Here is a 26,236-nt window from a genome sequence, read left to right as displayed (position 1 = left end):
CATACCGGAAGGAGCAATGCATATTTCGCACAGCGTTGTTTCGCATATTCAGCTGTTTAAATATCAATCAGTATGGCGACTAAGTCAGGGAAAGCTAAATCTAAGTCTAGACCTACAGATGTACACAAAATTTTAGAATAAATTGATTGGGAAAGTGAGACAGAGATTGTTGTAGGACGATTCATTTAGCGATTCCCAAGTGGAGGAATACTTTTTGAACGGGAGAGGACATCGTTTCAGACTGGTAAGTTCTTCTCATGCTAATGCCATTGTTTGAAATAATAAATATAACATATTGTTTGTGAATTTTATTTTATTTTAGAAGCAATATATACAAATGTAATATAATGAAATGTGAGATGCATGGGTCTGCCGCCCCAACCCAACCCACATGAAATAGCCTATTTGAGGCTGTTTAGGGGAGGGCAGGCCCACAACAATGGCCAAAGTGAAATGGAGACAGTAGATGCAGCTGGTCTGTTGTAATATAACAAAGAGAGTAGATCTAGCTGATCTGTCATAATATAATAGAGACAGTAGATCTAGCTGAAATGTCATAATATAAAAGAGACAGTAGATCTAGCAGGTCTATAATAATATATTCAACCTTATGTTCCCTGTACTCTATATATATATATCTGTTTATTATACCTGTTGATACAGGGCTCATATGTGAAACTATTCTAACTGAACATTTTCTTTCACAGTGACACTGACTCCGAATGGGAGCCCCCAGTGCCAAGGTGTCCACCCCCCACTGAAGCTGGTTCATCCAGCTCCTGACACAAGTGGTGTTCATCGGCCAAAATGTATTTCTGCAGGCATGGATGTGCCTCAGGGCCAAAAGGGCACAGCATGGAGGCGTCACTGTGTTCTTTGCAAAATTAAGTCCCCCATCACCTGCGCCACATGTTTGGTGACCCTTTGCTTTACAGCAGAAAGAGACTGCTATGGCACCTGGCATCAGCAGCACAATATTGTGTAGAGCTTTGGCAAAGTGGGTGGGGTTATATCCTTCCTGTTTGGCCCTGTCTGTGGGTCTCATCGGATTGGGCCACAGTGACTCCTGATCCCTCCTGTCTCAGCCTCCAGTATTTATGCTGCAGTAGTTTTTGTGTCGGGGGGCTAGGGTCAGTTTGTTATATCTGGAGTACTTCTTCTGTTTTATCCGGTGTCCTGTGTGAATTTAAGTATGCTCTCTCTAATTCTCTCTTTCTCTCTGACCTGAGCCCTAGGACCATGCGTCAGGACTACCTGGCATGATGACTCCTTGCTGTCCCCAGTCCACCTGGCCTTGCTGCTGTTCTAGTTTCAACTGTTCTGCCTGCACCTATGGAACCCTAAACTGTTCATGTTTACCCTTGAGGTGCTGTCCTGTTGCATCCTCTACAACTACTGTGATTATTATTATTTGACCCTGCTGGTCATCTATGAACGTTTGAAAATCTCGGCCATGTTCTGTTATAATCTCCACCCGGCACAGCCAGAAGAGGACTGGCCACCCCTCATAGCCTAGTTCCTCTCTAGGTTTCTTCCTAGGTTTGGGCTTTTCTAGGGAGTTGTTCCTAGCCACCGTGCTTCTACACCTGCATTGCTTGCTGTTTGGGGTTTTAGGCTGGGTTTCTGTACAGCACTTTGAGATATTAGCTGATGTACGAAGGGCTATATAAATAAATTTGATTTGATAGAGGACTGAGGGTCTTCCAAATATTGAACGTGTGTAAATAGTCACCCATGTTATTTTGTAAATGTATATATATTTTTTTCCAATTTTTTCCCCTATTTTTTTTCTAAACATTTTTTGGCGGGGAGGGCGTGTGTTAGAATACCATTTTGTATATAGTTATTTGTTTCAAAATGTATACCTTCACCAATTTGGCCACTTGAGTACATTTGGGCTACTTGTGTGGGACACCTGGGTGACTTCATGATAAATGTCATGTAGCACACTCATTTTGGAAGTTATCATTCTGAAACTTTGCGCAATTACTGTTGCCCTCTTATATATTTCACTGAAATTGTCCCCATCATCCTATCTGAATGTTTGTTTTATCTTGTTAATTTTAAAGATGATGATACAACAATAAAATACGTATGTTTTTATATTCTCCTACATTCAATTCACATTTACACAAACTGCAGAGTGTTTTCTTTCAAATGGTACCAAGAATATGCATACAGTGGGGCTAAAAAGTATTTCGTCAGCCACCAATTGTGCAAGTTCTCCCACTTAAAAAGATGAGAGAGGCCTGTAATTTTCATCGTAGGTACTCTTCAAATATGACAGACAAAATGAGAGAAAACAATCCTGAAAATCACATTGTAGGATTTTTTATGAATTTATTTTGGAAAATAAGTATTTGGTCACCAACAAACATGCACGATTTCTGGCTATAACAGACCTGTAACTTCTTCAATAGGCTCCTCTGTCCTCCACTCGTTACCGGTATTAATGGCACCTGCTTGAACTTGTTATCAGTATAAAAGACACCTGTCCATAACCTCAAACAGTCACACTCCAAACTCCACTTTGGCCAAGAACAAAGAGCTGTCAAAGGACACCAGAAACAAAATTGTAGACCTGCACCAGGCTGGGAAGACTGAATCTGCAATAGGTAAGCAGCTTGGTTTGAAGAAATCAACTGTGGGAGCAATTATTAGGAAATGGAAGACATAAAAGATCACTGATAATCTCCCTCGATCTGGGGCTCCACGCAAGATCTCACCCCCTGTAGTCAAAATGATCACAAGAACGGTGAGCAAAAATCCCATTCACTAGGGGGGACCTAGTGAATGACCTGCAGAGACTTGGGACCAAAGTAACAAAACCTACCATCAGTAACACACTACGCCACCAGGGACTCAAATCCTGCAGTGCCAGACGTGTCCCCCTGCTTAAGCAAGTACATGTCCAGGCCCGTCTGAAGTTTGCTAGAGAGCATTTGGATGATCCAGAAGAAGATTGGGAGAATGTCATATGGTCAGATGAAACCAAAATATAACTTTTTGGTAAAAACTCAACTCGTCGTGTTTGGAGGACAAAGAATGCTGAGTTGCATCCAAAGAACACCATACCTACTGTGAAGCATGGGGGTGGAAACATCATGCTTTGGGGCTTCTTTTCTGCAAAGGGACCAGGACGACTGATCCGTGTAAAGGAAAGAATGAATGGGGCCATGTATCGTGAGATTTTGAGTGAAAACCTCCTTCCATCAGCAAGGGCAGTGAAGATGAAACGTGGCTGGGTATTTCAGCATGACAATGATCCCAAACACACCGCCCGGGCAACGAAGGAGTGGCTTCGAAAGAAGCATTTCAAGGTCCTGGAGTGGCCTAGCCAGTCTCCAGATCTCAACCCCATAGAAAATCTTTGGAGGGAGTTGAAAGTCTGTGTTGCCCAGCAACAGCCCCAAAACATCACTGCTCTAAAGGAGATCTGCATGGAGGAATGGGCCAACATACAAGCAACAGTGTGTGAAAACCTTGTGAAGACTTACAGAAAACGTTTGACCTCTGTCATTGCCAACAAAGGGTATATAACAAAGTATTGAGATAAACTTTTGTTATTGACCAAATACTTATTTTCCACCATAATTTGCAATTAATTCATTAAAAATGGTCATTTTGTCTGTCATAGCCCCATATACTACCCACCATTGCGACCTGTACGCTCTCGTTGGCTGGCCCTCGCTTCATACTCGTCGCCAAACCCACTGGCTCCATGTCATCTACAAGACCCTGCTAGGTAAAGTCCCCCCTTATCTCAGCTCACTGGTCACCATAGCATCTCCCACCTGTAGCACACGCTCCAGCAGGTATATCTCTCTATATCTCCCCCAAAACCAATTCTTTCTTTGGCCGCCTCTCCTTCCAGTTCTCTGCTGCCAATGACTGGAACGAACTACAAAAATCTCTGAAACTGGAAACACTTACCTCCCTCACTAGCTTTAAACACCAACTGTCAGAGCAGCTCACAGATTACTGCACCTGTACATAGCCCACCTATAATTTAGCCCAAACAACTACCCCTTTCCCTACTGTATTTAATTAATTAATTAATTTTCCTTTGCAAATCTACCATTCCAGTGTTTTACTTGCTATACTGCATTTACTTTGCCACCATGGCCTTTTTTTGCCTTTACCTCCCTTCTCACCTCATTTGCTCACATCGTATATAGACTTGTTTATATTGTATTATTGACTGTATGTTTGTTTTACTCCATGTGTAACTCTGTGTTGTTGTATCTGTCGAACTGCTTTGCTTTATCTTGGCCAGGTCGCAATTGTAAATGAGAACTTGTTCTCAACTTGCCTACCTGGTTAAATAAAGATGAAATAAATAAAAATAGTTGAAGTGTACCTATGATGAAAATTACAAGCCTCTCTCATCTTTTTAAGTGGGAGAACTTGCTCAATTGGTGGCTGACTAAATACTTTTTTGCCCCACTGTAACCTTGCTTCTGGGCCAGAGCTACAGGCAGTTAGATTTGAGCATGTCTTCAGGCGGATATTGAAAAGAGTAGGGGGGTAGCTCTAAGAGGTTTTAAGGAGAAATATATATTTAAATCTGTGAATAACACTTGTATCTTATCAATGTTTATTATGAGTATTTCTGCAAATATATGTGGCTCTGTGCAAATTCACGGGATGTTTTGGAGGCAAAGCCACATGTAAACTGAGGTTTTTGGATATAAATATGAACTTGATCGAACAAAACATACATGTATTGTGTAACATGTTGTTCCCGGAGTGTCATCTGATGAAGAATATCAAAGGTTAGTGATTCATTTTATCTCTATTTCTGCTTTTTGTGAATCCTCTCTTTGGTTGGAAAATTGCTGTATGCTTTCTGTGACTAGTTGCTGACCTAACATAATGATATGTCTCAATGCAGCCTTCAAATGCTGTGAAAGGATCCAGGAACCCATCCTCCTTATAATACAAGCTTAGTTTCCAGAAGGTATCAAAATTGTCAATGTTGATCCCATCCTCCTTATAATACGAGCTTTGTTTCCAGAAGTATCAAAATTGTCAATAAATGTTACACCTACAGAGCTGCAATAGTCTTGTAGTCAGTTATGGAGAGCTAAAAGACTGCTGAATCATTCAATGCCACGATTTATGGAGGACAGAAGGCCAGATATTATGGGGCGTTTGCTGACGTCAAGTAGTGACCCAATAATTTCTTCAAAATCCATCTTCAGCTGTTCTGAGCTGCCCTTCATAATGTAAAGGAACACCCCCCTGAAATGTACAAAAATTAATGGGAACATATTGGCACCGTACGAAACATATACACGGTGTTCAATTACCACTCAATTCGGCGTTGTTTCTTTCGATTTTTTTTGTCAATTACACGTGTAAGAACTGTATGAATATACTTTTGTCCAATTTTATTATCGAAATATTAATATATTTTTTTTACTTGTGCATATGGCATATGTTTTGTCCATTTGCAATATGATTTCATAGGAAGTCAAAAGTCGAAAATGTGAACATTTTTCAAAAACGTATTAACTTCTTGCGTCGAGCCATCCTGGATCCGGGATCGTGAATACAGCCTCAAGCTCATTACCATAACGCAACGTTAACTATTCATGAAAATTAAATGATATTAATATGCTAGCTCTCAAGCTTAGCCTTTTGTTAACAACACTGTCATCTTAGATTTTCAAAATATGCTTCTCAACCATAGCAAAACAAGCATTTGTGTAACAGCTAGCGCACCTAGCGTAGCATTTAGCGTTAGCATTAGCAGGCAACATTTTCACAAAAACCAGAAAATCATTCAAATAAAATCATTACCTTTGAAGAACTTCAGATGTTTTCAATGAGGAGACTCTCAGTTAGATAGCAAATGCTCAGTTTTTCCTGAAAGATGATTTGTTTAGGAGAAATCGCTCCGTTTGGTGCGTCACGTTTAGCTACGAAAAAAACCTGTATCCAGGAGTGTAATTATCCCCGCAGCTCATTAGCATAACACAACGTTAACTATTCATGAAAATCGCAAATGAAATGAAATTAATATGCTAGCTCTCAAGCTTAGCCTTTTGTTAACAACACTGTCATCTCAGATTTTCAAAATATGCTTCTCAACCATTGCAAAATAAGCATTTGTGTAACAGCTAGCGCGGCTAGCGTAGCATTTAGCGTTAGCATCAACAGACAACATTTTCACAAAAAACAGAAAATCATTCAAATAAAATCATTACCTTTGAAGAACTTCAGATGTTTTCAATGAGGAGACTCTCAGTTAGATAGCAAATGCTCAGTTTTTCCTGAAAGATGATTTGTTTAGGAGAAATTGCTCCGTTTGGTGCGTCACGTTTTGCTACAAAAAAAAACGAAAATTCAGTCTTCAAAACGCCTAACTTTTTTCCAAATTAACTCCATAATATCGACTGAAACATGATAAACGTTGTTTAGAATCAATCCTCAAGGTGTTTTTCACATATCTCTTCATGATATATCGTTCGTTGAAAGCCTTCTCTCCCCTCTCAATCACTGGATGACTGTGTGCAGCTTGTAGATTACACACCAATTTAGACAAAGGACACCGGGCGGACCCCTGGAAAATGTAGTCTCTTATGGCCAATCCTCCAATGATATGCCTACAAATACGTCACAATGCTGCAGACACCTTGGAGAAACGATAGGAAGGGCAGGCTCATTCCCGGCGCATTCACAGCCATATAAGGAGACAATAGAAAACAGAGCTTCGAAAATTCTGCCCATTTCCTGGTTGAATTTTCATCTTGGTTTCGCCTGTAGCATGAGTTCTGTGGCACTCACAGATAATATCTGTGCAGTTTTGGAAACCTTAGAGTGTTTTCTTTCCAAAGCTGCCAATTATATGCATAGTCGAGCATCTTTTTGTGACAAAATATTGCGCTTAAAACGGGCACATTTTTTTATCCATAAATTAAAAGAGCGCCCCCTATATCCACTTTTTTTTTTTTTAAGTTAAAAGTGCTTTCTGGAACGTTTTACGAAATTCTTTCAATTTTTGTTGTCAATTACACATGTATAAGAACTGCATTTAATTATCATATATTTTTTTTACTTGTCCATAGGACATATGCTTTGTCCATTTGCAATATGATTTCATAGGAAGTCAAAAGTCAAAGTCAAAAGTCACTTTTTTGGGGGGCCAAATGCCATAAGAAATGTCCAAATGCAATATGAAAGATTTGAATGTGCCAAATCAGGATGTTATGTCCATTTGCCATGTACCCAAACCCAAAAAGTCAGTGATCCATGTCCATGTCCAAAAGGCATTTATACTGCCAAAATGATATATAGCACTATGTTAAGCCATGAATCAACCTAGATGGTATATTTGTCATGTATGATGAGGGAGAAGTGGGACTGTAGTTTTTAAATAATTTTTTGTAAAAAGGCCAAAATTGGATGGGCACGGATGGGGGTGCTCCCTACCCAACCGTGGACCCCTTGCTACCCCGTAATGGCATTAAAAACATTTTTAAAATGTGCTCCTGGTAACCCATTCCAATCACCAGGTGCACGGCTGTGCATTTGCAGTATGTTTCAATGTGCATTTACCATAACGAATTTGTCATGCTCAAAAATACTACAGAAATGCTAAATTGACTGGCCTGATGAACTCAGGATGGACGGGTAGTGATAGTGGTTCCTCTCCATCGCTCATTTTGTTGATTTCATCATGTCCATTTGGTGATGTTTTTTCACTGTTGAATCATATTGCAAAGGCACTGTGTATTTGCAATATGTTTCAATAGGCATTTACCATCACGAATTTGGCATGCTCAAAACTCCTGCAGAAATGCAAAATTGACTGGCCCGATGAACTCGGGATGTCCGGGCAGTGTTTCTGGTTCCCCTCCATCGCTCGTTGGTGTTGATTTCAGAATGTCACTTTGGTGATGGTACCTCACTGTTTAAACATATTGCAAATGGACAAAAGTCAGTCAGCAAGTCACACCAAACTGATACAAACTGACACCACACCCACTTTTTAAAACTCATTTAGAAGCCAACTGTAACATATTTCAGAGCAGGCCCAAAATTCATAGCACCTTCTGTTCAAACCATAATAAAAACGTAAAACACGTAGTTATGTTCTAGCTGCGGATCTAGTTCTGACATTATATGTAGGCCAAGCTGAGGTGACCCTGAATCCCAAGTTTCGGCTTGATAGGTCATTTGTTGCCGGAGCAAGACCTTAATTGGTGCTGAAAATCCACTTTTTTCCATGCCTTGCTATGGGGTCCTTGAATGAGCTATCGGACAGAAATGTTAGGGTCCGTCTCTATGGGCCGCGTCTTCCTTGCCAGCCGTAACCCTGTGTAACGCTGGGCCCCTTTACTAGCTGCTTCCGCCTTCCTCGCTGCTTCCACCTGCTTCCACGGCAGGTGATCCTTTCCAGCCAGGATCTCCTCCCACGTCCAGGATCCCTTTCCTTCCAAAATGTCTTCCCAAGTCCACTCTGTCTTCTCCTCCCGGTCATGCCGCTTGGTCCGTTTGTGGTAGGTTGTTCTGTCACGATCGTCGTGAAGAAAATTTCCAAACCAAGGTGCAGTGTGGTAAGCGTACATTCTTTTATTTTTAATGTCGCCAACAAAACAATAAACAACCAAACAAACGTGAAGCTCTGTAAAGCTATACCTGCCACTAACAAAGACAACAAGGAAAAAAGGCTGCCCAAGTATGATTCCCAGTCAGAGACAACGATAGACAGCTGTCCCCTGATTGAGAATCATACACAGCCAAAAACAAAGCCCCAGAAAGCATAGACTTTCCCAACCGTCGTCATTTCGGTGATGTCAAAATGAATTGAAGTAATTGCAAATGTACGAGGCTCTTTCTCGGTCCTAGAACCTTCTAGAGCCACATAACTCACCACGCACTATCGACCTGAGCTCTAGAACAGGTTTCTAAAGTTTCAGAACTCTAGGTCTGACGGTTCTTTAATAGTTCGAACAAAGGTAACTATTGCAGGCTCTGTCTGTCTCTACGCACCACACAATGTCCCTTTGTCCAAGCTGTGTGTGTGTGTGTGTGTGAGTTTTTCTTGGAAAGTTTATGGGAGACATGACATGACTGATTTACAGTTCATGATGGTTGCCTAATCACACATATGAAGTTCTAAAAAGATCTGACCTTTTTAACCCTTCGAAACAGCACCTATGACACCATTTTAAGGCACTTCCGGTTAGCACAGAATGTATGTGTAAACACATATCTTGATTGGGGTAGGCTCTTACAGAATCCTGAGTTTTAAGTCTTTATGTTAAGAATTGACTGATCTACACAGGGTTGAATGCAGTGATTTTCATAATTGCAGGTTATGTATATCAAAATACTTTTAGGATGATTTTAGCCACTTCCGGTTGCTCCAGGAAGCTTAGAATCAACTCAGGTAGACCATAGTGGCCTGATGGATTGTCATCGAAGACAGGTTCATAAGACATTCATAACCCATTTAGAGTTGCAGGCAATGTATTCCTATGGGGAGAGAAGTCAGTGAAAACTGTTTGATGTAGACACTTTCTTTTAACTGTTAAGGGTTAATACCACACGGTCAAGGTTAGGCTTGCACAGATAGGGAGAACCTCAGGAACGTTCCTGAGGTCAAATTGTGCTTCTCATCCTAAAGGTTCTCCCACTGTCACCCAAAAGCAAATGAAAATTAGTGCCAGGCTTCATTATGAGCCTACTTTTTCTCATGGTCACTGCGCTTAGACCGAGCGAGCTACGGTCAAGCGGGGCATCTCTTTGAACTCGGCACAGCCTAGAGATTATGGTAATGCCATTGCAGGCTCTAAGTGTCTTTAAGCACCGCACTTTGTCACTCCATCCTTGCTGTGTGTGTGTGTGTGTGTGTGTGTGTGTGTGTGTGTGTGTGTGTGTGTGTGTGTGTGTGAGCTTTTCTTTGACATCTGTTGGGAGAAATGACTGATTTACAGTTCATGAGGGTTGCCTAATAACACATATGAAGTTTTGAAAAGATCAGACCTTTTTAACCCTTCTGTACCCTTCTGGCACCTATGGCACCATTTTAAGGCACTTCCAGTTTACACAGGAAGCTCAAAGTGAACACATATCCTCCTTTGGGTAGGCACTTATAGAATTTGGAGTTTTGAAGTCTATGTTGAGAACTGACTTATTTACAGAGGGTTGAATGAGTGTGTTATTTAAAAAAATCACAGAAAATCACATATCTAGCATAGCTTGGAAACACAATTCAAAAAGATTCGTCTGTACACGCTGCAACTGGATTTTTTTTTAAAACCTTTTTTTGAACATCACCAATTTGATATTGTACGATTTCTCTTAAATTACGATAGATAAATGTCTGGTTCTTTTTTTAATTGACACTGTAGGTCAATTTACTTTGACGTGCAGTAGAAAAATTATTGCTCTATTTTCATTTTTGACCTTTAATCCCAGAAAAATGGTCATAACTCAAAAACCGTTTGAGGCCTGGAGACCATCTTGTTCGGGGCCAACTGCCCATTATGCCAAACCTATGCTCACCAAATTTGGTCTTCAAAGTCTTTTCGGTTTAGGAGATAAGGCCACATCGTGATTGGTGATGTTTTGTACATTTGCAATATGATTCCACTCGCCATCTTGTGGGATTTACCGGGACAGCAGAAAAAATGACCAAAATTTGAAAATGTTATAAAACGGAAACCGAATGTCCGAGAGACTTCGTTTGATGACTTCCTGGAAGATCCGGCCCTGCTGCACAGCCCGCCGCTGTCCGCGAATTTTAGAAATGTTGTCGGACATTTAGTAAGGGACCATACATTTGCAATGTGCACTTTCTCACTAACCATATGGCAAATGTCAAAATGTTCCCTTAAGTTATGTCATTGAATCGAACATTAACTAAAATAGACTCAATTTCGTGATGCTTGTTTAAAATGCTTGGGAGCAGCTTAGTGATGTCCTGATTCAGGTTTTAAATGTTTGGTAGCAGTTTATTGATGTCCTGATACTTGTTTATAATGTTTGGGAGCAGTTTATTGATGTCCTGATGCAGGTTTATAAAGTTTGGGAGCAGTTTATTGATGTCCTGATGCAGGTTTAAAATGTTTGGGAGCAGCTAACTGATGTCCTGTACTCGTGCTATTTGTTGAGCTTTTCACAGGCCCACGAGAAGCAGGATAGTGTAAGCCTGCTGCTCCGCGCGATAGGTCCAAACATCCCACAAGCAGGCACTGCCCTCTCAGATTCAGAGAGAGTGAAAGGAGCCAATCTCGACAACGAAGCCGCTGCTGGAGTCAGCGTGGTTGGAGTTAGCACCGCTGTCGCAGACAAAGGCAGTCCCAGCGATGAAGGCGCAGGTAGATCAGGCACCAGTGCAGTGAAGCTATTTCTTATGTCAATCTGCTTCGAACCGCTCGCAGTCACTCCCGTCCACCTAGCATCATGCTGCTTCCTTCGGTTTCCACGACTTGTGACATGGGACCAGCGCTGATTGGAACACTTTTTTTGTTGTTCTCAAGTCTACTTCACTACAGGATGGAGGAGGAAAAGTAGATGGAGACGACTTCCTTGGCAGACAAGTTCCAGGTTGCATAGGCCATTCGGATTGGGTACAGATGACAAGGCGGGGAAACATCCATTAGGCCCGAACCGCGTCTTGCCATAGGAGTTGAGAAAGAGAAATTTCTAATCTATGTTTTCCCCATAAGTCGGAGACCATGTCAATTGGGAGTCCATGGATCCGGAAGACGTGCTGCAGCATGAGCTGAGCCATCTCTTTGGCAGAGGGTAGCTTGGGGAGAGGAATGAAGTGGGCGGCTTTGGAAAACCTGTCCACTACTGTCAGGATGGTGGTGTTGCCATCAGACGGGGGGAGACTCGTGACAAAGTCCAGGGATATGTGAGACCAGGGATGGTGAAGAGCAGGCAGAGGTTGAAGGAGACCAGCCAGAGCTTGCTGGGGAGTCTTGTTCTGCTCACAGAACGTGTATGCGGTGACGAACACGGAAATGTCAGTAACCATGGTAGGCCACCAAAAGCGTTATCGCACAAGGCCAGGGTCCGACAGGACCCCGGGTGGCAGGCAAGCTTGGAGGAGTGGGCCCACTCCAGTACCAGGGAGCGGACAGCGTCAGGAACAAACATCCAGTTATCTGGGCCCACCCTCCAGGGGTTTGGTTCAGCTGGGAACGTTGCGCCTCACGAACATACATCCTTATTCCCAATCTGAGTACTGTCGCCAAGCACGAGGTGGGAAGGATGGTCTTGGGTTCCGGGGGTGTAAAAGCAGAGCTATAGCGGCGTGATAGCGCATCCGGCTTGACATTCTTGGATACCGGTCGGTATGAGAGTGTGAGAAGATGAACCGGGTGAAAAGCATGGCCCACATAGCTTGCCTAGAATTGAGACGCTTGGTGGTGCAGAGATATTCCAGGTTCTTGTGGTTAGTCCACACAATGAACGGATGTTCCGCCGCCTCCAGCCAGTGCCTCCACTCCTCCAATGCCATCTTCACCGTAAGAAGCTCACGACTCCCCACATCGTAATTCCTCTCCGTGGCGTTAAGGCGATGGGAAAGAAGGCACAGGGATGTAACTTGAGGTCCAGGGCAGAACGTTGGGACAGGACAGCCCCCACTCTGACTTCTGAAGCATCGGCCTCCACCACGAACTGGCAGTACAACATGTCGCAGAGAACATCATTAACCAGAGCCTTGAACACAGCTGGGGCGTTGGTAAGGCGAAATGGCATGACCAGATACTTGTAGTGACCGCTGGCCGTGTTGAAAGCAGTCTTCCACTCATCCCCTTCCCTTATCCGTACAGGTGGTAAGTGCTCTGTAAGTCCAGCTTGGAGAACACGGTGACTCCCTGGAGCGGCTTGAAAGCCGAGGAGATGAATGGGAGTGGGTAGCGGTTCTTCACTGTCATGTGTTTTGTGTTTTGTCCTTCTTCTCCACAAAGAAGAACCTTGCACCAGTGGGGGAGGCAGAAGGATGGATTAACCCTGCAGCTAGGGAGTCCTCAATGTAGGTCTTCATAGCCTTGGTCTCCAGACCGGACAGAGTGCAGTCGTCCCCGGTGGCGAAGTGATTCCTGGTCGATGCCGCAGTCATAGGGTCGGTGTGGCGGAACGAAGTGGCCCGGCCTTACTGAACACCTCCCAGAGGTCCTGGTACTCCGTACTCCGGGGCAACTTCCAAGCCCCCAGGAAGACGTCCCGGGACAGGCAATGAGCGTGGCAGAACAGGCTCAAGACCATGATGGCAACAGCAGACCAGTCAATAAGAGGATTGTGTCGCTGGAGCCAAGAGAATCCCAATACCACGGGAATCTGAGGAAATGTATCAAGCAGGATTGGATCGTCTCGCTTTGCTTCCCTGAAACACGTAGGTTGATGGGGGTGGTATTGTGGGTGTTCCGGCCTATTGAGCACCCATTCTACGCTCTAACGTCCATGGGAATGGAAAGGGGCTGAGTGGGGATGCCCAGCTCGGATGCCAGGGTAACATTCATAAAGCTCTCATCAGCCCCAGAGTCGATGAGTACCCAGAGAGATTTTGACTGGTTGCCCCACAGCAAGTTGGCATGAAAATTGGTGCGAGTAAGGGGAGAGGAAAAGTTGAGCCTGGTCTTTTAGTGGACAGGTGAACACAAAATTATTTTTTTAACCTTTATTTAACTAGGCAAGTCAGTTAAGAACAAATTCTTATTTTCAATGACGGCCTAGGAACAGCGGGTTAACTGCCTGTTCAGGGGCAGAACGACAGATTTGTACCTTGTCAGCTCAGGGGTTTGAACTTGCAACCATCCTGTTACCAGTCCAACGCTCTAACCACTAGGCTACCCTGCCGCCCCAGGGTGTGAAGCCTGTATAGCCGTTTGGCTGGGGACAGCCTAGCTCTGGCTAGTTGCATCGGCTCAGGAAGAGCTGAAATGGCAGACTTCGGAGACTCTCGGGGAAACTCGACAACGGAGCCGTCAGGGGTTTCCAGAATGCCTTGGAGACGAGATGAAAGCCTTGGACGGACGAGTAAAATCGAACCTCCTCTCCTTCCTTCGCTCCTGTAGTCGCCCATCGATCTGAATGGTTAGGGCGATGAGCGAGTCGAGATCTGTCGGTAGTTCTCGGTCTGCAAGGAACATGTCGAACAGCGTTTCCAGGTTCAAGGCACTCTCAGCTGCCAACGTGCAGAAATCCATTACATAGTCTGCCACACTGCGGGAGTCTTGCTGAAGCTGGAGTAGCTTCTGTCCCGGACAATGGAGCATCAACATGTTTTTTCACCTCCGCTACAAACACCTCCAGACTGAAGCATACAGCCGACTGCTGATCCCATACTGCCGTAGCACAGGCGAGAGCCCTCCCGGACACCAGTGTGATGAGGTATGCTATTTTAGAGTTGGTGAGGGAAAGGAGGAGGGCTGCAGCTCGATGATGAAGGAACACTGAGTGAGAAACGCCCAACCGGTGCCTGAGGCTCCATCGAAGCATTCCGGGGGAGGTTTGTGGGGTTGCCGGGAAACCAGGGTAGCCGGTGAGGCAGCTCTGCTAACAGTTGGGTTATTGAGGGGCTGGGACGTTACCGTCATGATAGGCTGCTAAACAGACAACCTGCGGAATTGCTCCACAATGTGTTCAAAGCTCGGTCATGGCGTTCGGCCAAGGTCTGGAACCCTTCCATTAGACAACGAAGCAACTCCTCGTGTCTTCCAATGGTGTCTCCTTGGGAGGAGATGGCGTTGAGGAGCTGGTCCGAGTCTGCTGGGTCAGTCATGGGCAGTTGTGTTTCATCATGTTTCAGAAGACCCAGATACAGACCGTGTCGAAGTAACAAACATTTATTACTAGAACAGGGGGCAGACAAAATGACAGGTCAAGGGCAGGCAGAGGTCAGTAATCCAGAGTGGTGTGACAAGGTAAAGAATGGCAGGCAGGCTCAGGGTCATGGCAGGCAGGTAGAATGGTCAAAAACGGGAAAACTAGAAAACAGGAACTAGATAAAAACCCTGGTTGGCTTGACAAAAAATACAAACTTGCAACAGACAAACAGAGAACACAGGTATAAGTACACTGGGGATAATGGGGAAGATACCTGGAGGGGGGTGGAGACAAGCACAAAGACAGGTGAAACAGATCGGGTGTGTGAAGTGGTGGCATTCTAGTGGTACAACGTCTTTGAGTGATGCAGTGTCTGAGTTTGAGAAGTACTTTATTATTGCAAATCAGTAGTATCAGTTATCTCCACAGTTTGTTACTATATTCACATGATTGAGGAGAAAAAAAGTGAAGTTTACTCACTATTTGGGGCTCCCAATAAGGGATGTTCTAATATTGGTGATACAGCTACGATGCATCCACAAGACTGACATCAACAATTCCCCTACTTCACTACTACTCCTTTATCAAGCCCGTATCATTTTTCACATTCCAAAGTGCCACTTACAGTAACTTGTTCCATATGGCTCCTCTATTTCACGCTGGATATTACCTTAATTAACAATCTGAGTTTCATGGTTTTATTTCAATCCCCTGTAGCTTTTAATGTGTGTACACAGGTGACTCAGATATTTCAGAATAACAGTATGTGCGTGTGTAGGTAAGATGATCTAGGAGTAATGGATACAGGTGGAATGGACATAATACACCAGCTAACAGTTTTACAGGTCTCCTTATTACGTTCCTAGCTGTCCATCTACTCGTCTTAAATACTCATGGTGTAGTTCCTTTGTCTGAGAATCCACATAATTTCCGAATCATTGTATTAGCCTTTTGTTCTGTTATATTGTATGTGAGAAGTGTGTGTGTGTGTGTGCGCGCGCGCGCGTGTGTGTATTCAGAAAAGTACAGAGCTCTAACTCCCCTAGCTCCACACTGAAACAGGGCGCAGGCCAGGCAGCAGGCTGTTAGCCAGCCTGACAGCTTAGTGGAGTCTGCCACACTAGCACAGTTAGTGTAGTCAGCACAGCTATCCCCATTGAGACCATGTCTGTGCCTCAACCCAGGTTGGGCAAAACTAAACATGGTGGTCTTCGGTTTAACAATCTCACTGGAATAAAGACCTCTTCCATTCCTGCAATTATTGAAAGAGATTGTGATACCTCACATCTCAAAATAGGGCTACTTAATGTTAGATCCCTCACTTCCAAGGCAGTTATAGTCAGTTAACGAATCACTGATCATAAACTTGATGTGATTGGCCTGACTGAAACATGCCTTAAAACTTCTTATGGCTCGGGGTTCCGCTAGCGGCACCCCTCGACAACATTCCACTGAAAAGGCAGCGTACGGAATTCAAAAATATTTCATACATTAATCACCCTGTCATCTCAGATTTTGAAATGATGCTTTACAGCCAAAGCAAGACAAGCATTTGTGTAAGTTTATCGATAGCCTAGCATAGCATTATGTTCAGATAGCAACAGGAAGCTTGGTCGCGAAAATCAGAAAAGCAATCAAATTAACCGTTTACCTTTGATGATCTTCAGATGTTTCACTGACGAGACTCCCAGTTAGACAGCAAATGTTCCTTTAAATACCTCCTTTTGTTGGTCACGTTGTGTTGAGAAATCCAGCGGAAATAGCAACGCCGAAAAATCCAAATTATGTCCATAATATCGACAGAAACATGGCAAAGTTTTTTATAATCAATCCTCAAGGTGTTTTTCAAATATCTATTCGATAATATATCAACCGGGACAATTGTCTTTTCAGTAGAAGCGAGATGAGAAATTACTACCTCTGTCTTTTACGCAAGAATCACTCTGAGAACCCTCAGCTGGCCACTGACGCAATGTAGTCGTTTATGCTCTTCCTTCAAAATAAAGGCCTGAAACTATGTCTAGTGACTGTAGACACATTAGGGAAGCCACAGAAAAAATAATCTGGTTGATATCCCTTTCAATGGGCAATAGGGATGCATAGAAAGACAGGGGTTTCATTTTAGATTTTTTAGATTTGATTTAATTTTTCTCAGGATTTCGCCTGCAATATAAGTTCTGTTATACTCACAAACAATATTTTTACAGTTTTGGAAACTTTAGAGTACTTTATATCCTAAACTGTCAATTATATGCATATTCTAGCATGTGGTCCTGAGAAACATGCGGTTTACTTTGGGAACGTTATTTTTCAAAAACTTAAAATAGTGCCCCCTAGTTTCAAGAGGTTTTAACAAGTGCAATACACGAAATGAAAGATCTACTTCTTGTTAACCTACCCATCATGTCCGATTGCAAAAAGGCTTTACAGCGAAAGCACAACACATGATTATGTTAGGTCAGAGCCTAGTCACAAAAACACACACAGACATTTTTCCAGCCAAAGAGAAGAGTTACAAAAAGCAGAAATATAGATAAAATACATCACTAACCTTTGATGATCTTCATGAGATGACACTCATAGGACTTCATGTTCCACAATACATGTATGTTTGTTCGATAAAGTGCATATTTATATCCAAAAATCTAAATTTACATTGGCGTGTTACGTTCAGTAATGTTTTGCTTCCAAAACATCCAGTGATTTTGCAGAGAGCCACATCAATTTATGGAAATACTCATAATTAACATTGATAAAAGATACACGTTTTATTCATAGAATTAAAGATACACTTCTCCTTAATGCAAACGCTGTGTGAGATTTTTTTTTTTCTTTACGGAAAAAGGAAACCATGCAATAATCTGAGTCAGTGTCTCCTGACCCCTCCTGTCTCAGCCTCCAGTATTTATGCTGCAGTAGTTTATGTGTCGGGGGGCTGGGGTCAGTTTGTTATATATGGAGTACTTCTCCTGTCCTATTCGGTGTCCTGTGTGAATCTAAGTGTGCGTTCTCTAATTCTCTCCTTCTCTCTTTTTCTCTCTCTCTCGGAGGACCTGAGCCCTAGGACCATGCCCCAGGACTACCTGACATGATGACTCCTTGCTGTCCCCAGTCCACCTGGCCATGCTGCTGTTCCAGTTTCAACTGACCTGAGCCCTAGGACCATGCCCCAGGACTACCTGACATGATGACTCCTTGCTGTCCCCAGTCCACCTGGCCATGCTGCTGCTCCAGTTTCAACTTCCACCTGACTGTGCTGCTGCTCCAGTTTCAACTGTTCTGCCTTATTATTATTCGACCATGCTGGTCATTTATGAACATTTGAACATCTTGGCCACGTTCTGTTATAATTTCCACCCGGCACAGCCAGAAGAGGACTGGCCACCCCACATAGCCTGGTTCCTCTCTAGGTTTCTTCCTAGGTTTTGGCCTTTCTAGGGAGTTTTTCCTAGCCACCGTGCTTCTACACCTGCATTGCTTGCTGTTTGGGGTTTTAGGCTGGGTTTCTGTACAGCACTTTGAGATATCAGCTGATGTACGAAGGGCTATATAAATAAATTTGATTTGATTTGATTTGAGTACGGCGTTCAGACAACAAATCAAGCCAAACAGATATCCGCCATGTTGGAGTCGACAGAAATCAGAAATAGCATTATAAATATTCACTTACCTTTGATGATCTTCATCAGAATGCACTCCCAGGAATCCCAGTTCCACAATAAATGTTAGATTTTTTCGATAAAGTTAATCTTTATGTCCAAATTCCTCCTTTTTGTTTGCGCTTTCAGCCCAGTATTCCAAATTCATGACGGGTAATCACTAGGAGCAGACGAAAAGTCAAAAAGTTCCGTTACAGTCCATAGAAACATGTCAAACGAAGTATAGAATCAATCTTTAGGATGTTTTTAACATAAATCTTCAATAATGTTCCAACTGGAGAATTCATTAATCTTCAGAAATGCAATGGAACTCAAGCTAACTCTCACGTGAACGTGCGTGACCAGCTCGTGGAACACTGCCAGACCACTGACTAAAAGAGCCCTCATTCCCCTCTCCTTTACAGTAGAAGCATCAAACGCGGGTCGAAAGACTGTTGACATCTTGTGGAAAGGAAGTGCAATATGACCCCATAGACACTGTGTATTCGATAGGCCAACGAGTTGAAAAACTACAAACTACAAATTTCTCACTTCCTGGATGGATGTGTCTCAGGTTTTCACCTGCCAAATGAGTTCTGTTATATTCACAGACATCATTAAAACAGTTTTAGAAAATCCAGAGTGGTTTCTATCCAAATCTACTAATAGCAACTGGGACTGAGTAGCAGGCAGTTTACTCTGGGCACGCTTTTCATCCAAATGTGAAAATGTTGCCCTCTATCCCAAACAGGTTAAACCTGATGAATTTACTGTGTTAAATGAGGCCTCACCTCCTGGTTACACTAGTGACCATATCCCCAGCGCATCCCGCAAAGGCGAAGTTGTTGTTAACATTTAGGATAGCAAATTTCAATATACAACCCCCCCCCCCCCCCCCCCCCCCCCGACATTTTTGTATTTTGAGCTTCTAGTCATGAAATCTCTGCAGCCTACTCAATCAGTTTTTAAAGCTACTGTTTAAGGCCATATAAAGCGTTCCTCACTGAGTTCCCTGAATTACTATCGGACCTTGTAGTCATGACAGATAATATTCAAATTTTTGGTAACTTTAATATTCACATGGACAAGTCCACAGACCCAGTCCAAAAAGCTTTCGGAGACATCATCGACTCCAACATGTCCAACATGTCTCCGGACCTACTCACTGCCACAGTCATACTCTGGACCTAGTTTGGTCCCGTGGAATAAATGTTGTGGATCTTAATGTTTTTCCTCATAATCTTGGACTATCGGACCATCATTTTATTATGTTTGCAATTGCAACAAATAATTTGTTCAGACCCCAACCAAGGATAATCAAAAGTCGTGCAATAAATTCTCAGACAACCCAAAGATTCCTCGATGCCCTTCCAGACTCCCTTCACCTACCCAAGGACGTCAGAGTACAAAAATCAGTTAACCACTTAACTGAAGAACTCAATTTAGACTCCCCATCCCGCATGAGGGAGCGTAGTCATCGACTGACACTAATTAGCATAACGCAACAGACATAAATATTTCTAGAAAACATTCCTATTCATGAAATGTTCCTTTTTTCCCAAAATATTATTTTTGTAGGCGAAACAGCTCCGTTTGTTCGTTACGTTTGGCTGAGAAATCGCCCGGAAATTGCAGTCACGAAAACACCATAAAATATTCCAAATTAGCTCCATAATATCGAAAGAAACATGGCAAACGTTGTTTATAATCAATCCTCAAGGTGTTTTTCAAATATCTATTCGATAATATATCCACCGGGACAATTGGTTTTTCAGTAGGACCGATTGGAATAATGGCTACCTCTGTATTTTACGCAAGAATAACTCTGGGAGCATCAGGTGACCACTTGCGCAATGTAGCCGACTACGTCACAATGCTGTAGACACCTTGGGGAATACGGAGAAAAAGTAATCTGGTTGATAGCCCATTCACTGCTCAATAGGGATGCGCTTTCAAAACATGAGGCACTTCCAGATAAAAATGTTTTTCATATTCTAGCATCTTGTCCTGACAAAACGTTATTTTTCCAAAAATGAAAATACTGCCCCCTTGTCACCGATTTGGTCCTGCCATAAATACCTACAAGTACGCTACGGTCACAAGACGCATGCCTCCATACTGTCCCTAGAATTTCTAAGCAAAAAGCTGGAGGCAAGGCTTTCTCCTATAGAGCTCAATTTTTATTGAATGGTCTGCCTACCCATGTGAGAGATGCAGACTCGGTCTCAACCTTTAAACTCTCTGGGATATGTGGGATGCTATAGCGTCCCACCTGGCCAAAAGCCAGGGAAAAATGCAGAGCGCCAAATTCAAATAAATTACTATAAAATCAAACTTTCATTCAATCACACGTGCAAGATAGAACATTAAAGCTACACTTGTTGTGAATCCAGCCAACATGTCAGATTTCAAAAAGCCTTTTCGGCAAAAGCAAATGATGCTATTATTTGAGGATAGCACCTCCGTAAACAAAGAGAGAAAAGCATATTTCAACCCTGCAGGCGTGACACAAAACGCAGAAAAATATATATAATTCATGCCTTACCTTCTACGAGCTTCTTTTGTTGGCACTCCAATATGTCCCATAAACACCACAAATTGTCCTTTTGTTTAAATATTTCCATCGATATATATCCAAAATGTCCATTTTATTTGGCGCGTTTGATCCAGAAAAAGACCGGTTCCAACTTGCGCAATGTGACTACAACATATCTCAAAAGATACCTGTAAACTTTGCCAAAACATTTCAAACTACTTTTGTAATACAACTTTACGTATTTTTTAAGGTAAATAATCGATAGAATTGATGACGGGATGATCTGTGTTCAATACAGGAGGAAAACAAACTGTAGCTAGCTTTCTGGTCACGCGCCTCAGTACACTTCAAGTGACCAACAGTGACCCTCGTTCAAGATGGCCGGACTTCTTCATTACACAAAGGTAAAACCTCAACCAATTTCTAAAGACTGTTGACATCCAGTGGAAGCGATAGGAAGTGCAAGAAGGTCCCTTAGAAATCTGGATTCCCAATGAACGTGATGTGATCTTCCTGTCCGGGTTGGCGTCGCCCTTCTCTTCCTAGGTTCAGGCGTTTCTAGGGAGTTTTTCCTAGCCATTGTGCATCTACACCTACATTGCTTGCTGTTTGGGGTTTTAGGCTGGGTTTCTGTACAGCACTTTATGACATCAGCTGATGTAAGGGTTTTATAAATACATTTGATTGATTGATTGAAGTATTCAGAAAGTATTCAGACCCCTTTACTTGTTACTTTACAGCCTTATTCATCAATCTACACACACTCCCCACAACGATGCCATTTTTTTCTATCGATGAAAAAAAACTGAAATTTCAAATTTGCTTAAGTGCTTTGTTGAAGCACCGATTACAGTGTTGAGTCTTCTTGGGTATGGTTCTACACGCTTAGTACACCTGTATTTGGGGAGTTTTTCCCATTCTTCTCTGCAGATCCTCTCAAACTGTCAGGTCAGATGAGGAGTGTCGCTGCTCAGCTATTTTCAGGTCTCTCCAGAGATGTTAGATCGGGTTCAAGTCCGGGCTCTGGCTGGGCCACTTAAGAACATTGCCTTTTGACAAACTCCAAGCGGGCTGCCATGTGCATTTTACTGAGAAATGGCTTTGTTTCTTGCCACTCTATAACAAATGTTTGATTGGTGGAGTGCTGCAAAGATGGTTGTCATTCTGGAAGGTTCTCCAATCTCCACAAAGGAAACATCAGGATCTTGGTCACCTCCCTGACCAAGGCCTTCTCCCCCGATTGCTCAAGTTGGCAGGCGGGCCGGCTCTAGGAAGAGTCTTGCTGGTTCCAAAGTTCTTCCATTTAAGAATGATGGAGGCCACTTGGGTCCTTTGGCCTGGGTTCTCAGATCCTCAAAAGGTTAATCAGCTGCACCATCGAGAGCATCACTGCCTAGTTTGGCAACTAGGGCCAAGCTTCCTGCTGTCCAGGATCTCTATACCAGGCGGTGTCAGAAGAAGGCCCTAAAAATGATCAAAGACTCCAGCCTCCCTAGTCATAGACTGTTCTCTCTGCTACTGCACGGCAAGCGGTACTGGAGCACCAAGTCTAGGTCCAAAAAGCTTCTAAACAGCTTCTAGCCCCAAGCCATAAGACTCCTGAACATCTCATCAATGGCTACCCAGACTATTTGCATTGCCCCCCCTCCGCCCCCCTTACTCTACTGCTACTATCTGTTGTTATCTGTTGTTATGCATAGTCACTTTAATAACTCCATCTACATGTACATATTACCTCAACTAGCCGGTGCCCTCGCACATTGACTCTGTACCAGTTCCCCCCTGTATATAGTCTTACTTGTATATAGTCTTATTACTTGTTACTTTTATTTCTTATTCTTTACTATTTTTTTATAGTATTTTTTTAAACTGCATTGTTGGTTAGGGTCTCGTAAGTAAGCATTTCACTGTAAGGTCTACAACCTGCTGTATTCGGCTCATGTGAATAATACAATTTGATTTGATTTGAGCAAAATTTCATAGCAAAGGGTCTAAATACTTATGTAAATATGGCATTTCTGTTTTTTATTTGTATTAAATTTTCAAAAATATCTACAAACCTGTTTTGCTTTGGTCATTATCAGGTATTGTGTGTAGATTACTGAGTATTTGTATTTATTGAATACATTTTATAAAAAGGCTGTAATGTAACAACATTTGGAAAAAATCAAGGGGTCTGAATACTTTCCGAAGGCACTGTATGTGTGCTGGCCTGTGGTGTGTGATTTTTTGTCTATGAGTGGTCTACTCTCCACTTGCCTCTTCTATGTGTCTGAAACGCTTTGCCTCTCCAGATGCAGTTGCTATTGGACACTGCACGCAGAGGCCCTGGTGGTCATGTTGGAGCATTCACCCCCGCCTTCGCCCCCGCTCTTTCCCTCTCCAGCCTCCAGCTATAGGCTGACCTTGGCAGGGCCTGATGGGGGGGCGGGGGGAGCTCCACATCAGCCCACTGAACCAACCTACTCAGCCAGTGCAGGTTTACTGATGCCTGGAAACACATACACACAGAACAGAAATACAGACACGTGCACACACGGACAGGCACATGCAGAGAACAGACAAACAGAAACAGACACACACACAGAATGCACTTCCACACACACACAGCCCTTGGACAAGTGGAGCCCCCCCAAGCTAGCAGATGTCCTGTCTCTCTCTCTCGCTCTCTGTTTCTCTTTTCCCTCTGTTTCTGATTTTTTTTCTCTTTCTTTCTCTTTCTTTTTTTCACCTCTTGATTCCTCTTCCTCTATCTCTCACTGTTCTTATCGGTATGTAGTGAGGGAGACGCGGCGTCAGACCATTATGCAGAGTTCACCCGCCGCTTTCGACCACCCGCCTGAGGGTCGAGCGGCAGGTGACGACTGTTCCATCTAAGGCAGGGGACAAGGAGCGCGCAGGATTTTGCATTGGACTTCCAGGCCCTGGCTGCCAGCGCGGGATGGAATGACAGGGCCCTGATCGATCACTACCGGTGCAGTCTGCGTGAGGACGTCTGGGAGTTGGCCTGCCGAGACACCACCCTCACATTAGACCAGCTGGTGGACCTGTCCATCCGGCTGGACACCTGCTGACTTCCCGCGATTGTCCGGATCGGGGCCTGTCAGATCCATCCCCCAGCACCTCCGCTCCGACACCCAGGAGCTGGGAGTTGCTGCACTTAGGGCGACCGGAGGAGGAGCCATTCCTGCACCATCTGTGGCTGCTGAGGGCACCACTGCTGTCGGTGCTTGTGGGGTTCCTCAGGGAGTCGAGGCAGCAGGCAGGGCACTATCGTGTCACCCCAGGTGAGTCGGCACCAGGCTCATCCAGAGCCCTGTATTGCTCACATGTATGTGTTTGTTTCATTTCCTGAGTTTCCCCCGCATTCCCAGCATAAGGCGCTCGTAGATTCAGGCGCAACTGGGAATTCTATTGACAGTTCAATTGCCCATAGTTTAGGGATCCCCGTGTTCCTGTGGATATGCCTTCCCTGTGCACACCCTAGAAAGTTGACCATTAGGGTCAGGGCTGATTAGGGAGGCCACCGCTCCACTAAACATGGTTACGCAGGAGGGTCATAAGGAGAGATCAGTCTCTTCCTCATTTATTCTCCTGCGTTTCCCATGGTGATGGGCCTACCCTGGTTGGCCTGTCATGACCCCACTATTTCGTGGCAACAGAGGGCTCTCAATTGGTGGTCACGAGAGTGCTCAGGGAGGTGTTTGGTGTTTCCATCGGTGTGACTACGGTGGAAAGTCCAGACCAGGTCTCCACCGTGCGCATCCCAGGAGTCATGTGTATCCTCTGTCGTAGGAGGAGATGGTGGCTATGGAAACGTATGTTCTCCGAATCCCTGGGGCAGGGATACATTCGGCCCTCCACTTCACCTGCCTCCTCGTGTGTCTTTTTGTGAATTAGAAGGATGGGGATCTGCGCCTCTATATTGACTATTGAGGTATAAATCAGATCACTGAGGTACAGCTACCTGCTGCCTCTCATCGCCAGTGCGATCGAGTCAATGCATGGGGCGCACGTCTTCACAAATATTGGATCTCAGGAGTGCTTACAACCTGGTGCGTATCCGGAAGGGGGAAGAGTGGAAGACGGCATTTAGTACCACCTCTGGGCACTATGAGTACCTCGTCATGCCGTACAGGATGATGATGCTCCATCAGTCTTCCAGGCCATTTTCCGGGACCTGCACGAGCAGGGTGTAGGGGTTGTATATCGACGACACACGCGCCGAGCATGTGTCCCTGGTGCGCAGGGTGCTTGGTCGACTGTTGGAGCATGACCTGTACGTCAAGCCTGAGAAATGTCTGTTCTTCCAACAGTCCGTCTCCTTCCTAGGGTACCGCATTTCCACTTCAGGGGTGGAGATGGAGAGTGACCGCATTTCAGCCGTGCGTAATTGGCCGACTCCCACCACGGCAAAGGAAGTGCAGCGGTTTCTAGGGTTTGCCAACTACAACCAGAGGTTTATCCGGGGTTTTGGTCAGGTAGCAGCTCCCATTCCCTCACTGCTGAAGGGGGGGCCGGTGCTACTGCAGTGGTTGGCTGAGGTGGACAGGGCTTTTGGTCACCAGAAGGCTCTGTTTACCTAGGCTCCCGTGCTGACTCATCCGGATCCCTCTTGCGTCCGAGGCTGGGATAGGAGCCATGCTCTCACAGCACTCTGTCACGCCACCAAAGCTCCGTCCCTGTGCTTTCTTTTCGAAGAAGCTCAGCCCGGCGGAGCGAAACTATGATGTGGGGGACCGGGAGCTATTGGCTGTTGTCAAGGCTCTGAAGGCGTGGAGAAATTGGCTTGAGGGGCTAAACACCTTTTCTCATCTGGACTGACCACCACAATCTGGAGTACATCCGGGCGGCGAGGAGACTGATCCCTCTCCAGGCAAGGTGGGGCATGTTCTTTATCCGTTTAGTTTTCACTCTGTCCTACAGACCAGGTTCCCAGAATGCTAAGGCAGATGCACTGTCCCAGATGTATGACACAGAGGAGCGGTCCATGGATCACACTCCTATACTTCCGGCCTCTTGCCTGGTGGCACGGTGGTGTGGGAGCTGGACGCGGACATAGAGCGGACGTTATGCACAGAGCCCACTCCCCCCCAGTAATCCAGCTGTGTGCCTGTACGTTCCGTCTGCTGTCTGCGACCATTTGATCTATTTGGCCACACATCATCCTCTTCTGGTCATCCTGGCATCGGTCGGATGGTGCGTTGCCTTAGTGGGAAGTACTGGTGGTCCATCTGGCCAAGGACATGAGGGTTTACTACTGCTT

This window comes from Oncorhynchus kisutch, linkage group LG2, assembly GCF_002021735.2.
Source record: "Oncorhynchus kisutch isolate 150728-3 linkage group LG2, Okis_V2, whole genome shotgun sequence".
Lineage (NCBI taxonomy): Eukaryota > Metazoa > Chordata > Actinopteri > Salmoniformes > Salmonidae > Oncorhynchus > Oncorhynchus kisutch.
Note: the sequence above shows the minus strand (reverse complement) of the source record.